The sequence below is a fragment of the Natator depressus genome, chromosome 1 (genome assembly GCF_965152275.1).
Source record: "Natator depressus isolate rNatDep1 chromosome 1, rNatDep2.hap1, whole genome shotgun sequence".
Taxonomy (NCBI): domain Eukaryota; kingdom Metazoa; phylum Chordata; order Testudines; family Cheloniidae; genus Natator; species Natator depressus.
The window spans coordinates 290,211,791-290,224,906 of NC_134234.1; positions in this window are offsets into that span (position 1 = coordinate 290,211,791).

The window sequence follows — 13,116 nt, forward strand, 5'->3', positions numbered from 1 at the left end:
AGCGGGGGACAGCAGAGCAGCGGGGGACAGCAGAGCAGCACACAGCAGGAGTTTGCCTGGGAGTTCGCCTGGAGTGAGCCCAGTGAGGCTTACATCTTGCCAACTCCTCTGAGAAACCTCATAGTAGGAAGGTGATATGGAAGGGGGGGGTTCAGCTGTTGTGACCTGCACTGGATGTGCCACGTTTGTCTTTCTTCCACAGGATAGAAGCGACTTTGTCTGTACAAAGTGCAAGCTGGTCTCCATATTGGAAGAGAAGATTGAAGGTCTGGAGCAACAGATAACGACCCTGCGTTGCATACGAGAAACTGAGGATTTCCTGGACAAAACTCAGGATATGCTTCTACGGGCACAAAGCTCTAAAGATTTAGAGCAGGTTGCACAGTGGAGCCAAAAGGCCAGTGAAGAAGCTTGGCAACATGTGATCTCCAGAAGAAGAAGGGGGAATGTCCGGGCTTCAGCAACACGGACACAGGTAACTAACCGCTTTCATGTTCTCTCCACAGGTACTAATGCGGAGAGTGGACCAGATGATACGTCTGAGGGAAGGGAGCAGAAGGAGACTCCGCTGGTTGGAAGGCATGAGATGCACTGTCCTGAGATGGGGGGTTCCACGACCACCACTCCCAAGAGAAGGAGGCGGGTGGTGGTGGTCGGGGACTCTCTCCTCAGGGGGACTGAGTCATCTATCTGCCGCCCTGACCGGGAAAACCGAGAAGTCTGCTGCTTGCCAGGGGCTAAGATTCGCGATGTGACGGAGAGACTGCCGAGACTCATCAAGCCCTTGGATCGCTACCCCTTCCTGCTTCTCCACGTGGGCACCAATGATACTGCCAAGAATGACCTTGAGCGGATCACTGCGGACTACGTGGCTCTGGGAAGAAGGATAAAGGAGTTTGAGGCGCAAGTGGTGTTCTCGTCCATCCTCCCCGTGGAAGGAAAAGGCCAGGGCAGGGACCGTCGAATCGTGGAAGTCAACGAATGGCTACGCAGGTGGTGTCGGAGAGAAGGCTTTGGATTCTTTGACCATGGGATGGTGTTCCATGAAGGAGGAGTGCTGGGCAGAGACGGGCTCCATCTTACGAAGAGAGGGAAGAGCATCTTTGCGAGCAGGCTGGCTAACCTAGTAAGGAGGGCTTTAAACTAGGTTCACCGGGGGAAGGAGACCAAAGCCCTGAGGTAAGTGGGAAAACGGGATACCGGGAGGAAGCACAGGCAGGAACGTCTGTGAGGGGAGGGCTCCTGCCTCATACTGAGAATGAGGGGCGATCAGCAGGTTCTCTCAAGTGCTTATATACGAATGCACAAAGCCTTGGAAACAAGCAGGGAGAACTGGAGGTCCTGGTGATGTCAGGGAATTATGACGTGATTGGAATATCAGAGACTTGGTGGGACAACTCACATGACTGGAGTACTGTCATGGATGGTTATAAACTGTTCAGGAAGGACAGGCAGGGCAGAAAAGGTGGGGGAGTAGCACTGTATGTAAGGGAGCAGTATGACTGCTCAGAGCTCCGGTACGAAACTGCAGAAAAACCTGAGTGTCTCTGGATTAAGTTTAGAAGTGTGAGTAACAAGAGTGATGTAGTGGTGGGAGTCTGCTATAGACCACCGGACCAGGGGGATGAGGTGGATGAGGCTTTCTTCCGGCAACTCACAGAAGCTACTAGATCGCATGCCCTGGTTCTCATGGGTGACTTTAATTTTCCTGATATCTGCTGGGAGAGCAATACAGCGGTGCATAGACAACCCAGGAAGTTTTTGGAAAGCGTAGGGGACAATTTCCTGGTGCAAGTGCTAGACGAGCCAACTAGGGGGGGAGCTTTTCTTGACCTACTGCTCACAAACAGGGAAGAATTAGTGGGGGAAGCAAAAGTGGATGGGAATCTGGGAGGCAGTGACCATGAGATGGTCGAGTTCAGGATCCTGACACAGGGAAGAAAGGTAAGCAGCAGGATACGGACCCTGGACTTCAGGAAAGCAGACTTCGACTCCCTCAGGGAGCGGATGGGTAGGATCCCCTGGGGGACTAACATGAAGGGGAAAGGAGTCCAGGAGAGCTGGCTGTATTTCAAGGAATCCCTGTTGAGGTTACAGGGACAAACCATCCCGATGAGTCGAAAGAATAGTAAATATGGCAGGCGACCAGCTTGGCTTAATGGTGAAATCCTAGCGGATCTTAAACATAAAAAAGAAGCTTACAAGAAGTGGAAGGTTGGACATATGACCAGGGAAGAGTATAAAAATATTGCTCGGGCATGTAGGAATGAAATCAGGAGGGCCAAATCGCACCTGGAGCTGCAGCTAGCAAGAGATGTCAAGAGTAACAAGAAGGGTTTCTTCAGGTATGTTGGCAACAAGAAGAAAGCCAAGGAAAGTGTGGGCCCCTTACTGAATGAGGGAGGCAACCTAGTGACAGAGGATGTGGAAAAAGCTAATGTGCTCAATGCTTTTTTTGCCTCTGTCTTCATTAACAAGGACAGCTCCCAGACTGCTGCGCTGGGCATCGCAACATGGGGAGTAGATGGCCAGCCCTCTGTGGAGAAAGAGGTGGTTAGGGACTATTTAGAAAAGCTGGATGTGCACAAGTCCATGGGGCCGGACGAGTTGCATCCGAGAGTGCTAAAGGAATTGGCGGATGTGATTGCAGAGCCATTGGCCATTATCTTTGAAAACTCGTGGCGAACGGGGGAAGTCCTAGATGACTGGAAAAAGGCTAATGTAGTGCCAATCTTTAAAAAAGGGAAGAAGGAGGATCCTGGGAACTACAGGCCAGTCAGCCTCACCTTAGTCCCCGGAAAAATCATGGAGCAGGTCCTCAAGGAATCAATCCTGAAGCACTTAGACGAGAGGAAAGTGATCAGGAACAGTCAGCATGGATTCACCAAGGGAAGGTCATGCCTGACTAATCTAATTGCCTTCTATGATGAGATTACTGATTCTGTGGATGAAGGGAAAGCAGTGGATGTATTGTTTCTTGACTTTAGCAAAGCTTTTGACACGCTCTCCCACAGTATTCTTGTCAGCAAGTTAAAGAAGTATGGGCTGGATGAATGTACTATAAGGTGGGTAGAAAGTTGGCTAGATTGTCGGCTCAACGGGTAGTGATCAATGGCTCCATGTCTAGTTGGCAGCCGGTGTCAAGTGGAGTGCCCCAGGGGTCGGTCCTGGGGCCGGTTTTGTTCAATATCTTCATAAATGATCTGGAGGATGGTGTGGATTGCACTCTCAGCAAATTTGCGGATGATACTAAACTGGGAGGAGTGGTAGATACGCTGGAGGGCAGAGATAGGATACAGAGGGACCTAGACAAATTGGAGGATTGGGCCAAAAGAAACCTGATGAGGTTCAATAAGGATAAGTGCAGGGTCCTGCACTTAGGACGGAAGAACCCAATGCACCGCTACAGACTAGGGACCGAATGGCTAGGCAGCAGTTCTGCGGAAAAGGACCTAGGGGTTACAGTGGAGGAGAAGCTGGTTATGAGTCAGCAGTGTGCCCTTGTTGCCAAGAAGGCCAATGGCATTTTGGGATGTATAAGTAGGGGCATAGCGAGCAGATCGAGGGACGTGATCGTTCCCCTCTATTCGACATTGGTGAGGCCTCATCTGGAGTACTGTGTCCAGTTTTGGGCCCCACACTACAAGAAGGATGTGGATAAACTGGAGAGAGTCCAGCGAAGGGCAACAAAAATGATTAGGGGTCTGGAACACATGACTTATGAGGAGAGGCTGAGGGAACTGGGATTTTTAGTCTTCGGAAGAGAAGAATGAGGGGGGATTTGATAGCTGCTTTCAACTACCTGAGAGGTGGTTCCAAAGAGGATGGTTCTAGACTATTCTCAGTGGTAGAAGAGGACAGGACAAGGAGTAATGGTCTCAAGTTGCAGTGGGGGAGGTTTAGGTTGGATATTAGGAAAAACTTTTTCACTAGGAGGGTGGTGAAACACTGGAATGCGTTACCTAGGGAGGTGATAGAATCTCCTTCCTTGGAAGTTTTTAAGGTCAGGCTTGACAAAGCCTTGGCTGGGATGATTTGATTGGGGATTGGTCCTGCTTTGAGCAGGGGGTTGGACTAGATGACCTCCTGAGGTCCCTTACAACCCTGATATTCTATGAAAAGACACAAATCAGACGTCAAGAATTGTAACATTCAAAAACCAGTTGGAGAACACTTCAATCTCTTCAGTCACTTGTTTACAGACCTAAAAGTTGCAATTCTTCAACAAAAAAACTTCAAAAACAGACTCCAACGAGAGACTGCTGAATTGGAATTAATTTGCAAACTGGATACAATTAACTTAGGCTTGAATAAAGACTGGGAATGGATGGGTCATTACACAAAGTAAAACTATTTCCCCTTGTTTATTTCCCCTCCCACTGTTCTTGTCAAGTGCTGGAAATGGCCCACCTTGATTATCACTACAAAAGGTTCCCTCCCTTCCCCGCTCTCCTGCTGGTAATAGCTCACCTTTCCTGGTTACTCTTTTTACAGTCTGTATGGTAACACCCATTTTTTCATGTTCTATTTGTATATAAAATCTCACCACTATATTTTCCACTGTATGCATCCGATGAAGTGAGCTGTAGCTCACGAAAGCTTATGCTCTAATAAATTTGTTAGTCTCTTAGGTGCCACAAGTCCTCCTTTTCTTTTTTCTTTAACAAGGTAACTGTCTAGGTGGATGGGGGAAGCAGTAGAAGTGACCTATCTGGACTTCATGAAGGCTTTTGACATAGTCCCACATGACCTTCTCATTAGCACAGGAAATGTGGTCTAGTTGAAATTACTATAAGGTGGGTGCACAGCTGGTTGAAAGACCTTACTCAGAGTAGTTGCCCATGTTTCACTGTCAAATTAGAAGGCTGTATCAAATGGGGTCCCACAGGGTTCTGTCCTAAGTCTGATACTAGTCAAATTTTTCATTAATGACTTGGATAATTAATTGGAGAGTATTCTTATAAAATCTGCTCCAAAGAATAAACCGAGAAAGGGGAGTTCAAGCACTTTGGAGGACAGAATTAGAATTCAAAATGATCTCAATTAACTGGAGAGCTAGTGTGAACTCAGCAAGATGAAATTCATAAAAACAAGTGCAAAGGACTTCACTTGGGAAGGAAAAATCCCAGGAACAAATATAAGGTGGGGGAATAACTGTCTAGGTGTTAGTACTGCTGGCAAGGATCTAAAGAATATAGTGGATGACAGATCCCATAAATCAACAGTGTGATGCTGTTGCAAAAAAGGTAAATGTCATTCTGGAGCATTCAAGCCATCTGCACACAGGCTGCCTTCCTAGTTCCTTCTGCAACCTGTGTTCCTCCTTCCCAGTTCTGTGTAGGTTGTTACAAACTATAAATGTGAATAATTCTCCCTAGTGCAGAGGGACACCTTAAGGCCTAGACATTACTTAAGGAACTTCAGAGGTGCATTGGTCTCGTTCAGGCCTTCTGTGAAAAATTCACTTCTGTGCAAAGTGAAGATGGACATCCCATTTTCCCTCCTCTGCCTTCCCTTCCCAGCCACCCCCTTTCAATCAGATACAAAATGACCTCACTCTCTGTACCCAATCCATTTTGGAACAAGCTTTTGAGCTTTGCTCCTAATCCCCGAGGCATCTCAGCAGACATTCTCTTGCATTTCTTGACTTGAGGCAAGGCAACACATTGGCAAAGGGAATCATAATAGATCTCATTTGTCAGTTTGCAATGACCTACCTGGGATTATTTTCACACACTGAGGGTCTATGAAAATAGTGTCACTGCTTTTCCAGAATAAAAGTTTACATACATAATACAACAACTGTAAACCCCAGAGCCATTAAATCACTTTCTCTTCTTCCACCAAGTATTGTTTTATAGCAAATGTGCTACACTGCAAAATCCATTCTCTTTTAAAATACTATATTTGTTATGATCATATGAAAAAACACGTGCTACAATTTAACATAGATTAGTCAGCTTTAGGTTGCTTGCCTATATATTGAAATATTCAGTTATCTTGTATTAAACTACACCAAATAATATTTAACTACATCAAAAACACTTAAGCACTCTGTAAAACAAACCGCTAGTATATTTACATTCAGTGACTCATTTGGGGTTTGGGACACCAATGTAGGTGTCTTTATTGGCAGGGTTAGGACTACTCTATCAGTAAATAGTCACTGTTGGAATGTGCTGGGGCCAGAGCCAATGCATCTGCATCAATTTACATCAGCTGGTTTGGCCCTTAATCATCCTCTTATTGACAGCTGCACAACTATTTCTGAAAGCTATGTCAGTATTTTTGGGGGCACTGATTTTTGGTAAGGGCAAGTATGGCAATGATAATGGGCAAACCTCACTTCCCCACCCTCAAAGCCTACCCTACCTTTGTGCTTTCAGAGGCATGGGCTGGGCCTCTTGCAGTGCTCTGTTTGGATCATGGCCACCCCCTCTGCAATGAGAGTCAAGTCATAGAGTTGATATTATGGAAATGTCACTTGAGGTTCCGTAGCTAAATCCAAATATCATCTCAGCCTTAAAGCAGAGATCCTCAACCCTTTTGTTACAGATTAATACAATGTATCTTCCCTAGAATTACAGCACATTGACTATAGAATTTGATTTACGAGTACATCAGTTAATTAGTTTGAGTTAAAAATGGATTTTATAAGAAATTTAGTACCCTATGTCAAAGCATGATCATATCAGTGATCTCAGTGATGAAATCACAGACTCTCCACTTTCTATATACTCTAAACTGAAGTCTCGTGAGCATGCTAAGATTGATAAATTATTCTAGCATTAATTGTAGTTCCCTCCCACTATGCTTCATAACTGAAAGTGTGTGAGAGACAGAGATTGTGTGCGCTGACTGCTGGGGAAGTCTCTGAGAGACTGTGTGCTGTATCTTTAAGGCACTCACTCACCGCCAGAAGACTCATTCAGACCTCAGACTACAGCAGCTCTCCTGCTCCTGAACCCTGTCCCCTCTCCCCTGCTCAGTGGAGATGGAGTACATGGATGGGGGGAGGGGGACACCCTGACACTGCACAGCAAGCAGCAGGGTCCCGGGAGCAGCTGGCCAGGGGCTCCAAGACAGAGGGCTGGAGCAAAGCGGTTGGAAAGCAGTAGGGAGGGGGCACTTGAACATACGCTGCCAGATGTGCATGGCTCTGCTAATGAAGTTCTCAGCACTTGATCCATTCCTGGGTGGCCATGTGACCATGCAGCTTAGAGGGAACACAGGACCTCTCTTATCTCCCCTTAATCGCCTCTTCTCAAAGTTGAAAAAGTCCCAGTCTTACTAATCTCTCCTCATATGAAAGCTGTTCAATACCCCAATCATTTTTGGTTGCCCTTTTCTGAAACTTTTCCAATTCCAATATATCTTTTTTTTTTTTGAGGTGGAGTGACCCCATCTGCACACAGTATTCAAGATGTGGGTGTACCATGTATTTATATAGAAGCAATATGATATTTTCTGTCTTGTTATCCACCCCTTTCTTAATGATTCGCAGCATTCGGTTAGCTATTTCTGCAGCTTAGAGTTCCAGTTATTTCTCTTTACAGGCTAGACCCCTGTCTCAGCCTGGACTCAGCCCTTGCTTTCCCCAGCTTAGTTCCTTTGTTTCTTCAGGTGTTTTTAGCAGTCTTCCTTCTTGGGTGGGGAGGCAATGGAGAAGATTGGCTCGATTGACTCACTTCCCAGCCTTAAGCTTGACTTACATAAAGCGGGAATCCTTTGTGTCCAGTGGAAAAATGCCAGCAATGTCCAAGGTGGTAGTCCGAACCAGCTGACATCATCACATCACCCTGCAGTGTCAAAGCAACATCCCAAGAAGCTTCTCAGAAAGGTGGGAGATTGGTATCTTCAAAGTTCTATTGTCCTTCTTAAATGGCCAGTGTAGGCTGATTGCCTACTGTCTGGTGGGTGTTCCCCCAAGTACAAACACAGTTGTAATTGTTACATATTCAGTATTCCTAAATTCAGATACAGAAATTATACATGTATACAAATAGGATAATCCGATTCAGTAAAACATAACCTTTCCAATGATACCTCACATGACCCATCTTGCGTAAAACATCTTAGTTATGCCATATTCATAATGTAACAATATTTTATATGAAGAATAGGGGGTGTAGCATCATAATCATGTAATTAAAAACTGTATCACAATGAATATTCACTTGGGAGCAGAACTAGGTTGCACAGGCAATCTTCATTCTCACATTTCCTAACTTGAGTGCTTGATTTTGCAATCTTAATTTCTTTATGTAATATATTCAGTGGAACTTCTTCCAACCTCATTGATGAAAAACCGCAGTGCCATTTATTAAACTTGTGATTTTTTTTGTATTAGTAATCAAAATGCTGATAAACACTCAGGAGCTACCTCCTATACATGTATAGGAGGAAGTTGCAAATCTATGCTATTATGGATTGATGTTAGCAGAATGAGTATTGGGTAGCGGTGCTGGTCTACCCCACCACACCCAATTATAACGTTGTCTCGTTACTGAGAGCTTGCAGCGGTGATGTGTTCCCTCATTTTAGTCCTTGGGAGCATATTCTTGCCCACAGCACAACTGTCACCAGCACTGAAGCAGAACCTAATTGGTCTCTGCTTAAGTAAACTGCTAATCCAAAAATCCATTATCTTTGAGGATTTGCAACTTCTTAGTTTTCTAAAGTGAAGTTTAATGAGGTAAGTACTAATGTAAGAGATTATTCAGGGTTCATCTTATTGGCTAAACATGTGTCCTACTTGGGTATCTTGAATCAAATTTCAAACAATTGGCCTATGGAGAACCCTACTTAAAGTGTGAACAATGTGTGCAAAGGGAAATCAAATTATGCTATAATTTACATACTTCCCTCCTCCCTCTAACTTTCTTACCCCTTTCCTATGCCATTTATACCATTGCTACTTTCCTATCAACCTTTTCAGTACTTTTAGAAGGAGCAACTATTGTTGGTGTTAGAGAGTTATACACTACATTAGACACTATTGGTATAATAGCAATTTTAATGTCTCACATTAAATGCTAATAGTGATCCTGGCTGCTACACCATTCTGACTCAAGTGGGAGTAATGTGATAAGAGCTGCAGGCAGGAGATGGAAAAAATTCTGTTTGTTTTATGTGGGATTGTCCTTTCATATCAATCTTGCAGAAATTACAATCTTAATAATGTGTTATAGTCTCATGCACATAAGCATTATCTGTTACTTCAGCTATGGAACTGAATAAAAGTAAAATTATCTCAATTCCAAGATTTGCAAGAATAATCCCAATGTACTAAAGGCTTTTACAAGGACCTGATCCTCAGTAAACCCTGATGTAAACAAAAAAATCCATTGAAATCACAGGGATTGCAACTGTGCAAATCAGGAGGGTCACATCCGTTCTCTCTCCCTTAAGATGATGGTACTGGGGGAGGGGGAAATATTATAAACCTGTAACTGTAATATCCTGTCTTACACCTGGTATAACTACCAATTAGACTTTTTATTCTCACCAGCATAAAATATTTACATTGAATACAATAATTTGAATAACAGTCAAATCAAGACAGCAAGTTTTTTTAATGTGCATAAACTGAAAATTGGTTGTCTTTTTTTAAAACAGTGTTCTTGATCAAGAAAGGCTAATTATTGCCATGTTGCCTCAGCGAGTAACTGGTATATCAGTTCATAGGAACAAATGCTTAGAACAAAATTTTGCAGCTGGCATCTAATGTGCTTTGGAAAAACGGTGAAACAGCATTATGGATGACTCAGTTTAAAAGACCGTGCAAGTCTTGTGTTTTTTCTTCACTGACATACAGGTTAATTTCTTTTAAAAAAAACAAAAAAATCCACCAAAATGGCTGGAAAATATTTTGCAATGACCCTCGGATGTTATGGTACTTAACTGAAGCTTGACTAACACAAAACAGAGGAAGAGTGTCAGACAATGTTCTATTATCATTGATTTTGGAGAGTAAATCAAATCTGTTCATTTGTATAATGGGAGGTTTCTTTAATGCAATGTAGCTAAATAAATATATCCACAGGTGTAAGAAGAATCCATGTCAGGTAGGCAAAACAAATATATACTCATGTATTTCTTCTGTTATGTTAATACCTGCTAACAAATTTATTCAAATTAATTATCAGACTGAAGGAATCTTCAGTCTGTCTCATGGCTGGGCCCAAAATCTGCCCTTCTCTCTTAGGCTTCTATAGAGCATCTGATACCAGTAGTTAAAATTCAGATTCTTGGTGGCCATCAAGATGTCCTTTTGTCATGCAACAATAGTGTTGTACCTAATGATATACTGGGAGGAAGCGAACAAGACAAGGAATGTACTTGAAAGTAGAGCTGGTTGGGGTATGGTGTTCCCATCCCGGAAAAACTTTTGAGACTTCAAAAATTTTCCTTCATATTACAGTAATACTGGGGTACAAAATATATAGGAATGACAGAGTAAGTCATGCTAGTGGGGTAGTGGCACTATACGTGAAAGAAAGCATAGAGTTAAATATAGTAAAAATCTTAAATGATTCCAAGTGTACCATACAGCCTCTATGGATAGAAATTCCAACCATCTGACCAGGATGGTGCTGGTGAGCGGGAAATTCCCAGAGGCCACAAACACAGAAAACTCAATAATAATGGGGAATTTCAGTTACCCCCCATGATGAGATACAGAGATAAGGTTTCTAGACACCATTATGACTGCTTCTTGGAGCAGCTTCCTGGAACCTGTAAGGGGAGAAGCGATTCTTGATTTAGTCCTAAATGACACACGAGATCACCAAGAGGTGAATATAGCTGAACCTCTTGGTACTAGCAACCATAATGTAATTAAATTTAACATCCTTGGGTGGGGGGCAATACCAAAGAAATGCACCTCAGTAGCATTTAACTTCAAAAAGAGGAGCTAGACAAAAAGCGGCTAGTTTAAAGGAAATTAAAAGGAACAGTCACAAGAGTGAAATACCTTCAAGTTGTATGGAAACTTTTAAAAAACACCATAAAGAGGCTCAAATTTGATACTTCTTTTTGGTTGGGGTAAGAGGACCAAAAAAAATGCCACCATGGCTAAACAGAGTAAAAGATGTGATTACAGGCAAAAAGGCATCCTTTAAAAATTGAAAGTCAAATCCTACCAAAGAAAATAGAATGATGCATAAACTCTGGCAAGTCAATTGTAAAAGTATAATTAGGCAGGCCAAAAATGAATTCCCAGAACAACTAGCAAAAGATACAAAAAACAATACTTTTTTTTTTTTTGTTGGATGTATCAGAAGCAGGAAGCCTGCCAAATAATCAGTGGGGCCGCTGAATGATCAAGGTGCTAAGGAACACTCAAAGAAGACAAGGCAATTACAGAGAAGCTAAATGAATTCTTTGCATCAGTCTTCACTGCAGAGGATGTGAGGGAGAGTCCCACGTGTGAGTCATTCTTCTGAGGTGACAAATCTGAGGAACTATCCCAGATTACGGTGTCAATAGAGGCAGTTTTGGAACAAATTGATAAATTAAACAGTAATAAGTCACCAGGACCAGATGGTATTCATCCAAGAGTTCTGAAGGAACTCAAATATGAAATTGCAGAACTACTGACTGTGGTATGTAAACTATCCCTTAAATCAGCCTCTACCAGATGACTAGAAGAGAGCTAATGCGATGCTGATTTTAAAAAAAAGGCTTCAGAGGTGATGCTGGCAGTTACAGGCCTATAAATCTAACTTTAGTACCAGGCTCATTGGGGACCCCGGGCAGGCAGCAGGGGCCAGGGAAGGATTGGGGGACCACGGAGGCCAGGGGCTATGGGGAGGGGTGAGGGTCTGGGGGGACGCAGTGGGGGCCAGGGTACTAAAATGCAAGTTCTCCCAGAGCACCATTTTCCCTAAGGCCAATGCTGGCACGGCCAGCCTTTAAGGGTGGGCAACATGGGCGACCACCAGGGGCGGCCCGTCCATATAGGCAAACTAGGTGGTCGCCTAGGGTGCCAAGGTAAATGGGGTGCCAAATTCAAGGGAAAAAATCAAATAAAAAGAAATGAAAAAGATGAAAAAAATACGAATAAAATAATGAAGATGTCATTATTTTAATTCCTGTGCGCATACAGAGGGAATATGAATTACAATTAATTTCTCTACATTTCTGAGAATTTATTAATGTCAAATCTTTTATTTACTGCAAAAATAAATAATATTTTAGCAACTTTTTTTTTCAATTTGCAATGTAGTCAAGATGACCCACTCCACAATGTTGATAAGCAATAACTCAGCCACAATGAAACCGCCAGCAGCAAGAGCTGCAATGCTAGTGACACCTAACTCGAATATACATCATTGTCGCATAGCCGGACATTCATGTAGAGTGAAGATATCACGAGTTGATACATGTCAAACGGTCATTTTAACACGTCACAGGTAGATGGTTAAGAATCAAATGAATACTGTGGAAATTGTGTTTCTTGGTGCCAAAGAATAAAGAATAACATCTTTCAGCATTATAAATCCAAAATGTGAGTATCTTTAAGCATTATTAAACCTTAGCATTATTATTGGGCTGTATAATTATGAACTTTTCTTTGTTACAACTGGTTCACATGTAATAAATAAGGTCCATAAAAGAAAAGTAACAGCGTTAACACTTAATAGACTACGAAAGTGATGACGTCACACTCCAAGCGGGTAACCGTGAGGAAGGGGATTACTTTCCAAACAACCGGTGTTGGGTTATACCATCGAAAACAGTCATTTTGTTTCCATGTAAATGCTGTAACTATCATTGTATGTTGTAAATGCTGTATATTACTAATCATTGAACCTTTAAGCAGTGAAAAGACATGTTGGGATGGCTGCAATGTGGTTTAAATTGCCAGCCATGTGGTGGGTGTGTCAGCCATCCTTAACGCTATAATGCTTGCAGTTGGGAGCACAGTACATAACAATATTCAAATGCCCCATGGCAGAAAGAGGAAAAGGAAAACCCTCAGGAGCTGAGTATTGTAAATGAAAGGCTGAAAAGGAAAAGGACCAAGCAAAACAGCAGGGATCCTTCCTAAAATATCTTCTCTTTAATCCAAATAAAGATGGAAGCAGTTCACAGCATCCAGATGAAGGAATT